Raw genomic sequence first — 13,252 nt, 5'->3', positions numbered from 1 at the left:
TTTGGCTGTAACTTTTGATCCGTTACTCGCAGCGTATTGGGACTGCGATCAATCGATTTCTCTTGCAAAATTACGTCGGAATAGTGCCCTAAAGAATTAATTGCAGCACTTTTCAAAGTGGTCAAAATTTTCGCCAAAAATCCGAAGGGGTTAGCCTTACTTTTTTTGCGATTTTTGAAGCCGAAAATTTCTGGACTCCGAATTGATTTGTTTGACTGTTTCTCGGCTAATTGGAACCCCTGGAACTCAACAAACACATTGGAAAAAGGGTAGGACCAACTGCAGAGAAATGACGATGAAAATCTGCAGTTTTTTGGCTGTAACTTTTGATCCGTTACTCGCAGCGTATTGGGACTGCGATCAATCGATTTCTCTTGCAAAATTACGTCGGAATAGTGCCTTAAAGAATTAATTGCAGCACTTTCCAAAGTCGTCGAAATTTTCGCCAAAAATCCAAAGGGGTTAGCCTTACTTTTTTTGCGATTTTTGGAGCCGAAAAATTCTGGACTCCGAATTGATTTGTATGACCGTTTCTTGGCTAATTGGAACCCCAGGAACTCAACAAACACATTGAAAAAAGGGTAGGACCAACTGCAGAGAAATGACGATGAAAATCTGCAGTTTTCTGGCTGTAACTTTTGACTCGTTACTCGCAGCGTATTGGGACTGCGATCAATCGATTTCTCTCGCAAAATTACGTCGGAATAGTGCCCTAAAGAATTAATTGCAGCACTTTCCAAAGTAGTCGAAATTTTCGCCAATAATCCAAAGGGGTTAGCCTTACTTTTTTTGCGATTTTTGGAGCCGAAAATTTCTGGACTCCGAATTGATTTGTATGACCGTTTCTTGGCTAATTGGAACCCCAGGAACTCAACAAACACATTAAAAAAAGGGTAGGACCAACTGCAGAGAAATGACGATGAAAATCTGCAGTTTTTTGGCTGTAACTTTTGACTCGTTACTCGCAGCGTATTGGGACTGCGATCAATCGATTTCTCGTGCAAAATTACGTCGGAATAGTGCCCTAAAGAATTAATTGCAGCACTTTTCAAAGTAGTCGAAATTTTCTCCAAAAATCCAAAGGGGTTAGCCTTACTTTTTTTGCGATTTTTGGAGCCGAAAATTTCTGGACTCCGAATTGATTTGTATGACCGTTTCTTGGCTAATTGGAACCCCAGGAACTCAACAAACACATTAAAAAAAGGGTAGGACCAACTGCAGAGAAATGACGATGAAAATCTGCAGTTTTTTGGCTGTAACTTTTGATCCGTTACTCGCAGCGTATTGGGACTGCGATCATTCGATTTCTCTTGCAAAATTACGTCGGAATAGTGCCCTGAAGAAATAATTGCAGCACTTTTCAAAGTAGTCGAAATTTTCGCTAAAAATCTAAAGGGGTTAGCCTTACTTTTTTTTGCGATTTTTGGAGCCGAAAATTTCTGGACTCCGAATTGATTTGTATGACTGTTTCTCGGCTAATTGGAACCCCTGAAACTCAACAAACACATTGAAAAAAGGGTAGGACCAACTGCAGAGAAATGACGATGAAAATCTGCAGTTTTTTGGCTGTAACTTTCGATCCGTTACTCGCAGCGTATTGAGACTGCGATCAATCGATTTCTCTTGCAAAATTACGTCGGAATGGTGCCCTGAAGAAATAATTGCAGCACTTTTCAAAGTGGTCGAAATATTCGCCAAAAATCCAAAGGGGTTAGCCTTACTTTTTTTTGCGATTTTTGGAGCCGAAAATGTCTGGACTCCGAATTGATTTGTATGACTGTTTCTCGGCTAATTGGAACCCCTGGAACTCAACAAACACATTGAAAAAAGGGGAGGACCAACTGCAGAGAAATGACGATGAAAATCTGCAGTTTTTTGGCTGTAACTTTCGATCCGTTACTCGCAGCGTATTGGGACTGCGATCAATCGATTTCTCTTGCAAAATTACGTCGGAATAGTGCCTTAAAGAATTAATTGCAGCACTTTTCAAAGTAGTCGAAATTTTCGCCAAAAATCCAAAGGGCCTTACTTTTTTTGCGATTTTTGGAGCCGAAAATTTCTGGACTCCGAATTGATTTGTATGACCGTTTCTCGGCTAATTGGAACCCCTGGAACTCAACAAACACATTGAAAAAAGGGTAGGACCAACTGCAGAGAAATGACGATGAAAATCTGCAGTTTTTTGGCTGTAACTTTTGACTCGTTACTCGCAGCGTATTGGGACTGCGATCGATCGATTTCTCTTGCAAAATTACGTCGGAATAGTGCCCTAAAGAATTAATTGCAGCACTTTTCAAAGTAGTCGAAATTTTCGCCAAAAATCCAAAGGGGTTAGCCTTACTTTTTTTGCGATTTTTGGAGTCGAAAATTTCTGGACTCCGAATTGATTTGTATGACCGTTTCTTGGCTAATTGGAACCCCAGGAACTCAACAAACACATTAAAAAAAGGGTAGGACGAACTGCAGAGAAATGACGATGAAAATCTGCAGTTTTTTGGCTGTAACTTTTGACTCGTTACTCGCAGCGTATTGGGACTGCGATCAATCGATTTCTCTTGCGAAATTACGTCGGAATGGTGCCCTAAAAAATCAATTGCAGCACTTTATAAAGTAGTCGAAATTTTTGCCAAAAATCCAAAGGGGTTAGCCTTACTTTTTTTGCGATTTTTGGAGCCGAAAATTTCTGGACTCCGAATCGATTTGTATGACCGTTTCTCGGCTAATTGGAACCCCAGGAACTCAACAAACACATTTAAAAAAGGGTAGGACCAAGTGCAGAGAAATGACGATGAAAATCTGCAGTTTTTTGGCTGTAACTTTTGACTCGTTACTCGCAGCGTATTCGGACTGCGATCAATCGATTTCTCTTGCAAAATTACGTCGGAATAGTGCCCCAAAGAATTAATTGCAGCACTTTTCAAAGTAGTCGAAATTTTCGCCAAAAATCCAAAGGGGTTAGCCTTACTTTTTTTGCGATTTTTGGAGCCGAAAATTTCTCGACTCCGAATTGATTTGTATGACCGTTTCTCGGCTAATTGGAACCCCTGGAACTCAACAAACACATTGAAAAAAGGGTAGGACCAACTGCAGAGAAATGACGATGAAAATCTGCAGTTTTTTGGCTGTAACTTTTGACTCGTTACTCGCAGCGTATTGGGACTGCGATCAATCGATTTCTCTTGCAAAATTACACCGGAATGGTGCCCTAAAGAATTAATTGCAGCACTTTTCAAAGTAGTCGAAATTTTCGCCAAAAATCCAAAGGGGTTAGCCTTACTTTTTTTGCGATTTTTGGAGCCGAAAATTTCTCGACTCCGAATTGATTTGTATGACCGTTTCTCGGCTAATTGGAACCCCTGGAACTCAACAAACACATTGAAAAAAGGGTAGGACCAACTGCAGAGAAATGACGATGAAAATCTGCAGTTTTTTGGCTGTTACTTTTGATCCGTTACTCGCAGCGTATTGGGACTGCGATCAATCGATTTCTCTTGCAAAATTACGTCGGAATAGTGCCTTAAAGAATTAATTGCAGCACTTTCCAAAGTCGTCGAAATTTTCGCCAAAAATCCAAAGGGGTTAGCCTTACTTTTTTTGCGATTTTTGGAGCCGAAAATTTCTGGACTCCGAATTGATTTGTATGACCGTTTCTTGGCTAATTGGAACCCCAGGAACTCAACAAACACATTGAAAAAAGGGTAGGACCAACTGCAGAGAAATGACGATGAAAATCTGCAGTTTTTTGGCTGTAACTTTCGATCCGTTACTCGCAGCGTATTGGGACTGCGATCAATCGATTTCTCTTGCAAAATTACGTCGGAATAGTGCCCTGAAGAAATAATTGCAGCACTTTTCAAAGTGGTCAGAATTTTCGCCTAAAATCCAAAGGGGTTAGCCTTACTTTTTTTGCGATTTTTGGAGCCGAAAATTTCTGGACTCCGAATTGATTTGTATGACCGTTTCTCGGCTAATTGGAACCTCTGGAACTCAACAAACACATTGAAAAAAGGGTAGGACCAACCGCAGAGAGATGACGATGAAAATCTGCAGTTTTTTGGCTGTAACTTTTGACTCGTTACTCGCAGCGTATTGGGACTGCGATCAATCGATTTCTCTTGCAAAATTACGTCGGAATAGTGCCTAAAAGAATTAATTGCAGCACTTTTCAAAGTAGTCGAAATTTTCGCCAAAAATCCAAAGGGGTTAGCCTTACTTTTTTTGCGATTTTTGGAGCCGAAAATTTCTGGACTCCGAATTGATTTGTATGACCGTTTCTTGGCTAATTGGAACCCCAGGAACTCAACAAACACATTAAGAAAAGGGTAGGACCAACTGCAGAGAAATGACGATGAAAATCTGCCGTTTTTTGGCTGTAACTTTTGATCCGTTACTCGCAGCGTATTGGGACTGCGATCAATCGATTTCTCTTGCAAAATTACGTCGGAATAGTGCCCTAAAGGAATAATTGCAGCACTTTTCAAAGTGGTCAAAATTTTCGCCAAAAATCCAAAGGGGTTAGCCTTACTTTTTTTGCGATTTTTGGAGCCGAAAATTTCTGGACTCCGAATTGATTTGTATGACTGTTTCTCGGCTAATTGGAACCCCTGGAACTCAACAAACACATTGAAAAAAGGGTAGGACCAACTGCAGAGAAATGACGATGAAAATCTGCAGTTTTTTGGCTGTAACTTTTGATCCGTTACTCGCAGCGTATTGGGACTGCGATCAATCGATTTCTCTTGCAAAATTACGTCGGAATAGTGCCCTAAAGAATTAATTGCAGCACTTTTCAAAGTAGTCGAAATTTTCGCCAAAAATCCAAAGGGGTGAGCCTTACTTTTTTTGCGATTTTTGGAGCCGAAAATTTCTGGACTCCGAATTGATTTGTATGACCGTTTCTTGGCTAATTGGAACCCAAGGAACTCAACAAACACATTAAAAAAAGGGTAGGACCAACTGCAGAGAAATGACGATGAAAATCTGCAGTTTTTTGGCTGTAACTTTTGATCCGTTACTCGCAGCGTATTGGGACTGCGATCAATCGATTTCTCTTGCAAAATTACGTCGGAATAGTGCCCTGAAGAAATAATTGCAGCACTTTTCAAAGTGGTCAGAATTTTCGCCTAAAATCCAAAGGGGTTAGCCTTACTTTTTTTGCGATTTTTGGAGCCGAAAATTTCTGGACTCCGAATTGATTTGTATGACCGTTTCTTGGCTAATTGGAACCCCAGGAACTCAACAAACACATTAAAAAAAGGGTAGGACCAACTACAGAGAAATGACGATGAAAATCTGCAGTTTTTTGGCTGTAACTTTTGACTCGTTACTCGCAGCGTATTGGGACTGCGATCAATCGATTTCTCTTGCAAAATTACACCGGAATGGTGCCCTAAAGAATTAATTGCAGCACGTTTCAAAGTAGTCGAAATTTTCGCCAAAAATCCAAAGGGGTTAGCCTTACTTTTTTTGCGATTTTTGGAGCCGAAAATTTCTCGTCTCCGAATTGATTTGTATGACCGTTTCTCGGCTAATTGGAACCCCTGGAACTCAACAAACACATTGAAAAAAGGGTAGGACCAACTGCAGAGAAATGACGATGAAAATCTGCAGTTTTTTGGCTGTTACTTTTGATCCGTTACTCGCAGCGTATTGGGACTGCGATCAATCGTTTTCTCTTGCAAAATTACGTCGGAATAGTGCCTTAAAGAATTAATTGCAGCACTTTCCAAAGTCGTCGAAATTTTCGCCAAAAATCCAAAGGGGTTAGCCTTACTTTTTTTGCGATTTTTAGAGCCGAAAATTTCTGGACTCCGAATTGATTTGTATGACCGTTTCTTGGCTAATTGGAACCCCAGGAACTCAACAAACACATTAAAAAAAGGGTAGGACCAACTGCAGAGAAATGACGATAAAAATCTGCAGTTTTTTGGCTGTAACTTTTGACTCGTTACTCGCAGCGTATTGGGACTGCGATCAATCGATTTCTCTTGCAAAATTACGTCGGAATAGTGCCCTAAAGAATTAATTGCAGCACTTTTCAAAGTAGTCGAAATTTCTGCCAAAAATCCAAAGGGGTTAGCCTTACTTTTTTTGCGATTTTTGGAGCCGAAAATTTCTGGACTCCGAATTGATTTGTATGACCGTTTCTTGGCTAATTGGAACCCCAGGAACTCAACAAACACATTAAAAAAAGGGTAGGACCAACTGCAGAGAAATGACGATGAAAATCTGCAGTTTTTTGGCTGTAACTTTTGATCCGTTACTCGCAGCGTATTGGGACTGCGATCAATCGATTTCTCTTGCAAAATTACGTCGGAATAGTGCCCTGAAGAAATAATTGCAGCACTTTTCAAAGTGGTCAAAATTTTCGCCTGAAATCCAAAGGGAATAGCCTTACTTTTTTTGCGATTTTTAAAGCCGAAAATTTCTGGACTCCGAATTTATTTGTATGACCCTTTCTTGGCTAATTGGAACCCCAGGAACTCAACAAACACATTAAAAAAAGGGTAGGACCAACTACAGAGAAATGACGATGAAAATCTGCAGTTTTTTGGCTGTAACTTTTGACTCGTTACTCGCAGCGTATTGGGACTGCGATCAATCGATTTCTCTTGCAAAATTACACCGGAATGGTGCCCTAAAGAATTAATTGCAGCACTTTTCAAAGTAGTCGAAATTTTCGCCAAAAATCCAAAGGGGTTAGCCTTACTTTTTTTGCGATTTTTGGAGCCGAAAATTTCTCGACTCCGAATTGATTTGTATGACCGTTTCTCGGCTAATTGGAACCCCTGGAACTCAACAAACACATTGAAAAAAGGGTAGGACCAACTGCAGAGAAATGACGATGAAAATCTGCAGTTTTTTGGCTGTAACTTTTGATCCGTTACTCGCGGCGTATTGGGACTGCGATCAATCGATTTCTCTTGCAAAATTACGTCGGAATAGTGCCCTGAAGAAATAATTGCAGCACTTTTCAACGTGGTCAAAATTTCCGCCAAAAATCCAAAGGGGTTAGCCTTACTTTTTTTGCGATTTTGGAGCCGAAAATTTCTGGACTCCGCATTGATTTGTATGACCGTTTCTTGGCTTATTGGAACCCCAGGAACATAACAAACACATTAAAATAAGCGTAGGACCAACTGCAGAGAAATGACGATGAAAATCTGCAGTTCTTTGGCTGTAACTTTTGACTCGTTACTCGCAGCGTATTGGGACTGCGATCAATCGATTTCTCTTGCAAAATTACGTCGGAATAGTGCCCTCAAGAATTAATTGCAGCACTTTCTAAAGTAGTCGAAATTTTCGCCAATAATCCAAAGGGGTTAGCCTTACTTTTTTTGCGATTTTTGGAGCCGAAAATTTCTGGACTCCGAATTGATTTGTATGACCGTTTCTTGGCTAATTGGAACCCCAGGAACTCAACAAACACATTAAGAAAAGGGTAGGACCAACTGCAGAGAAATGACGATGAAAATCTGCAGTTTTTTGGCTGTAACTTTTGATCCGTTACTCGCAGCGTATTGGGACTGCGATCAATCGATTTCTCTTGCAAAATTACGTCGGAATAGTGCCCTGAAGGAATAATTGCAGCACTTTTCAAAGTGGTCAAAATTTTCGCCAAAAATCCAAAGGGGTTAGCCTCACTTTTTTTGCGATTTTTGGAGCCGAAAATTTCTGGACTCCGAATTGATTTGTATGACTGTTTCTCGGCTAATTGGAACCCCTGGAACTCAACAAACACATTGAAAAAAGGGTAGGACCAACTGCAGAGAAATGACGATGAAAATCTGCAGTTTTTTGGCTGTAACTTTTGACTCGTTACTCGCAGCGTATTGGGACTGCGATCAATCGATTTCTCTTGCGAAATTACACCGGAATGGTGCCCTAAAGAATTATTTGCAGCACTTTTCAAAGTAGTCGAAATTTTCGCCAAAAATCCAAAGGGGTTAGCCTTACTTTTTTTGCGATTTTTGGAGCCGAAAATTTCTCGACTCCGAATTGATTTGTATGACCGTTTCTCGGCTAATTGGAACCCCTGGAACTCAACAAACACATTGAAAAAAGGGTAGGACCAACTGCAGAGAAATGACGATGAAAATCTGCAGTTTTTTGGCTGTAACTTTTGATCCGTTACTCGCAGCGTATTGGGACTGCGATCAATCGATTTCTCTTGCAAAATTACGTCGGGAAAGTGCCCTGAAGAAATAATTGCAGCACTTTTCAAAGTGGTCAAAATTTTCGCCAAAAATCCAGAGGGGTTAGCCTTACTTTTTTGCGATTTTTGGAGCCGAAAATTTCTGGACTCCGAATTGATTTGTATGACCGTTTCTTGGCTAATTGGAACCCCAGGAACTCAACATACACATTAAAAAAAGCGTAGGACCAACTGCAGAGAAATGACGATGAAAATCTGCAGTTTTTTGGCTGTAACTTTTGACTTGTTACTCGCAGCGTATTGGGACTGCGATTAATCGATTTCTCTCGCAAAATTACGTCGGAATAGTGCCCTAAAGAATTAATTGCAGCACTTTCCAAAGTAGTCGAAATTTTCGCCAAAAATCCAAAGGGGTTAGCCTTACTTTTTTTGCGATTTTTGGAGCCGAAAATTTCTGGACTCCGCATTGATTTGTATGACCGTTTCTTGGCTTATTGGAACCCCAGGAACTCAACAAACACATTAAAAAAAGCGCAGGACCAACTGCAGAGAAATGACGATGAAAATCTGCAGTTTTTTGGCTGTAACTTTTGATCCGTTACTCGCAGCGTATTGGGACTGCGATCAATCGATTTCTCTTGCAAAATTACGTCGGAATGGTGCCTTAAAGAATTAATTGCAGCACTTTCCAGAGTCGTCGAGATTTTCACCAAAAATCCAAAGGGGTTAGCCTTACTTTTTTTGCGATTTTTGGAGCCGAAAATTTCTGGACTCCGAATTGATTTGTATGACCGTTTCTTGGCTAATTGGAACCCCAGGAACTCAACAAACACATTAAAAAAAGGGTAGGACCAACTGCAGAGAAATGACGATGAAAATCTGCAGTTTTTTGGCTGTAACTTTTGATCCGTTACTCGCAGCGTATTGGGACTGCGATCAATCGATTTCTCTTGCAAAATTACGTCGGAATAGTGCCCTGAAGAAATAATTGCAGCACTTTTCAAAGTGGTCAAAATTTTCGCCAAAAATCCAAAGGGGTTAGCCTTACTTTTTTGCGATTTTTGGAGCCGAAAATTTCTGGACTTCGAATTGATTTGTATGACTGTTTCTCGGCTAATTGGAACCCCTGGAACTCAACAAACACATTGAAAAAAGGGTAGGACCAACTGCAGAGAAATGACGATGAAAATCTGCAGTTTTTTGGCTGTAACTTTTGATCCGTTACTCGCAGCGTATTGGGACTGCGATCAATTGATTTCTCTTGCAAAATTACGTCGGAATAGTGCCCTGAAGAAATAATTGCAGCACTTTACAAAGTGGTCCAAATTTTCGCCAAAAATCCAAAGGGGTTAGCCTTACTTTTTTGCGATTTTTGGAGCCGAAAATTTCTGGACTCCGAATTGATTTGTATGACCGTTTCTTAGCTAATTGGAACCCCAGGAACTCAACATACACATTAAAAAAAGCGTAGGACCAACTGCAGAGAAATGACGATGAAAATCTGCAGTTTTTTGGCTGTAACTTTTGACTCGTTACTCGCAGCGTATTGGGACTGCGATCAATCGATTTCTCTCGCAAAATTACGTCGGAATAGTGCCCTAAAGAATTAATTGCAGCACTTTCCGAAGTAGTCGAAATTTTCGCCAAAAATCCAAAGGGGTTAGCCTCACTTTTTTTGCGATTTTTGGAGCCGAAAATTTCTGGACTCCGAATTGATTTGTATGACCGTTTCTTGGCTAATTGGAACCCCAGGAACTCAACAAACACATTAAAAAAAGCGTAGGACCAACTGCAGAGAAATGACGATGAAAATCTGCAGTTTTTTGGCTGTAACTTTTGACTCGTTACTCGCAGCGTATTGGGACTGCGATCAATCGATTTCTCTCGCAAAATTACTTCGGAATAGTGCCCTCAAGAAATAATTGCAGCATTTTCTAAAGTAGTCGAAATTTTCGCCAATAATCCAAAGGGGTTAGCCTTACTTTTTTTGCGATTTTTGGAGCCGAAAATTTCTGGACTCCGAATTGATTTGTATGACCGTTTCTTGGCTAATTGGAACCCCAGGAACTCAACAAACACATTAAAAAAAGGGTAGGACCAACTGCAGAGAAATGACGATGAAAATCTGCAGTTTTTTGGCTGTAACTTTTGATCCGTTACTCGCAGCGTATTGGGACTGCGATCAATCGATTTCTCTTGCAAAATTACGTCGGAATAGTGCCTCAAAGAATTAATTGCAGCACTTTTCAGAGTCGTCGAAATTTTTGCCAAAAATCCAAAGGGGTTAGCCTTACTTTTTTTGCGATTTTTGGAGCCGAAAATTTCTGGACTCCGAATTGATTTGTATGACCGTTTCTTGGCTAATTGGAACCCCAGGAACTCAACAAACACATTAAAAAAACGGTAGGACCAACTGCAGAGAAATGACGATGAAAATCTGCAGTTTTTTGGCTGTAACTTTTGATCCGTTACTCGCAGCGTATTGGGACTGCGATCAATCGATTTCTCTTGCAAAATTACGTCGGAATAGTGCCCTGAAGAAATAATTGCAGCACTTTTCAAAGTGGTCAAAATTTTCGCCAAAAATTCAAAGGGGTTAGCCTTACTTTTTTTGCGATTTTTGGAGCCGAAAATTTCTGGACGCCGAATTGATTTGTATGACCGTTTCTTGGCTAATTGGAACCCCAGGAACTCAACAAACACATTAAAAAAAGGGTAGGACCAACTGCAGAGAAATGACGATGAAAATCTGCAGTTTTTTGGCTGTAACTTTTGATCCGTTACTCGCAGCGTATTGGGACTGCGATCAATCGATTTCTCTTGCAAAATTACGTCGGAATAGTGCCCTGAAGAAATAATTGCAGCACTTTTCAAAGTAGTCGAAATTTTTGCCAAAAATCCAAAGGGGTTAGCCTTACTTTTTTTGCGATTTTTGGAGCCGAAAATTTCTGGACTCCGAATTGATTTGTATGACCGTTTCTTGGCTAATTGGAACCCCAGGAACTCAACAAACACATTAAAAAAAGCGTAGGACCAACTGCAGAGAAATGACGATGAAAATCTGCAGTTTTTTGGCTGTAACTTTTGACTCGTTACTCGCAGCGTATTGGGACTGCGATCAATCGATTTCTCTCGCAAAATTACGTCGGAATAGTGCCCTCAAGAAATAATTGCAGCACTTTCTGAAGTAGTCGAAATTTTCGCCAATAATCCAAAGGGGTAAGCCTTACTTTTTTTGCGATTTTTGGAGCCGAAAATTTCTGGACGCCGAATTGATTTGTATGACCGTTTCTTGGCTAATTGGAACCCCAGGAACTCAACATACACATTAAAAAAAGCGTAGGACCAACTGCAGAGAAATGACGATGAAAATCTGCAGTTTTTTGGCTGTAACTTTTGACTCGTTACTCGCAGCGTATTGGGACTGCGATTAATCGATTTCTCTCGCAAAATTACGTCGGAATAGTGCCCTAAAGAATTAATTGCAGCACTTTCCAAAGTAGTCGAAATTTTCGCCAAAAATCCAAAGGGGTTAGCCTTACTTTTTTTGCGATTTTTGGAGCCGAAAATTTCTGGACTCCGCATTGATTTGTATGACCGTTTCTTGGCTTATTGGAACCCCAGGAACTCAACAAACACATTAAAAAAAGCGCAGGACCAACTGCAGAGAAATGACGATGAAAATCTGCAGTTTTTTGCTGTAACTTTTGATCCGTTACTCGCAGCGTATTGGGACTGCGATCAATCGATTTCTCTTGCAAAATTACGTCGGAATGGTGCCTTAAAGAATTAATTGCAGCACTTTCCAGAGTCGTCGAGATTTTCGCCAAAAATCCAAAGGGGTTAGCCTTACTTTTTTTGCGATATTTGGAGCCGAAAATTTCTGGACTCCGAATTGATTTGTATGACCGTTTCTTGGCTAATTGGAACCCCAGGAACTCAACAAACACATTAAAAAAAGGGTAGGACCAACTGCAGAGAAATGACGATGAAAATCTGCAGTTTTTTGGCTGTAACTTTTGATCCGTTACTCGCAGCGTATTGGGACTGCGATCAATCGATTTCTCTTGCAAAATTACGTCGGAATAGTGCCCTGAAGAAATAATTGCAGCACTTTTCAAAGTGGTCAAAATTTTCGCCAAAAATCCAAAGGGGTTAGCCTTACTTTTTTTGCGATTTTTGGAGCCGAAAATTTCTGGACGCCGAATTGATTTGTATGACCGTTTCTTGGCTAATTGGAACCCCAGGAACTCAACAAACACATTAAAAAAAGGGTAGGACCAACTGCAGAGAAATGACGATGAAAATCTGCAGTTTTTTGGCTGTAACTTTTGATCCGTTACTCGCAGCGTATTGGGACTGCGATCAATCGATTTCTCTTGCAAAATTACGTCGGAATAGTGCCCTGAAGAAAAAATTGCAGCACTTTTCAAAGTAGTCGAAATTTTTGCCAAAAATCCAAAGGGGTTAGCCTTACTTTTTTTGCGATTTTTGGAGCCGAAAATTTCTGGACTCCGAATTGATTTGTATGACCGTTTCTTGGCTAATTGGAACCCCAGGAACTCAACAAACACATTAAAAAAAGGGTAGGACCAACTGCAGAGAAATGACGATGAAAATCTGCAGTTTTTTGGCTGTAACTTTTGATCCGTTACTCGCAGCGTATTGGGACTGCGATCAATCGATTTCTCTTGCAAAATTACGTCGGAATAGTGCCTTAAAGAATTAATTGCAGCACTTTCCAAAGTCGTCGAAATTTTCGCCAAAAATCCAAAGGGGTTAGCCTTACTTTTTTTGCGATTTTCGGAGCCGAAAATTTCTGGACTCCGAATTGATTTGTATGACCGTTTCTTGGCTAATTGGAACCCCAGGAACTCAACAAACACATTAAAAAAAGGGTAGGACCAACTGCAGAGAAATGACGATGAAAATCTGCAGTTTTTTGGCTGTAACTTTTGATCCGTTACTCGCAGCGTATTGGAACTGCGATCAATCGATTTCTCTTGCAAAATGACGTCGGAATAGTGCCCTGAAGAAATAATTGCAGCACTTTTCAAAGTGGTCGAAATTTTCGCTAACAATCCAAAGGGGTTAGCC

The sequence above is a fragment of the Diprion similis genome, chromosome 8 (genome assembly GCF_021155765.1).
Source record: "Diprion similis isolate iyDipSimi1 chromosome 8, iyDipSimi1.1, whole genome shotgun sequence".
Taxonomy (NCBI): domain Eukaryota; kingdom Metazoa; phylum Arthropoda; class Insecta; order Hymenoptera; family Diprionidae; genus Diprion; species Diprion similis.
The sequence above is the reverse complement of the archived record's forward strand: the minus strand, read 5'-3'. Positions refer to the sequence as shown.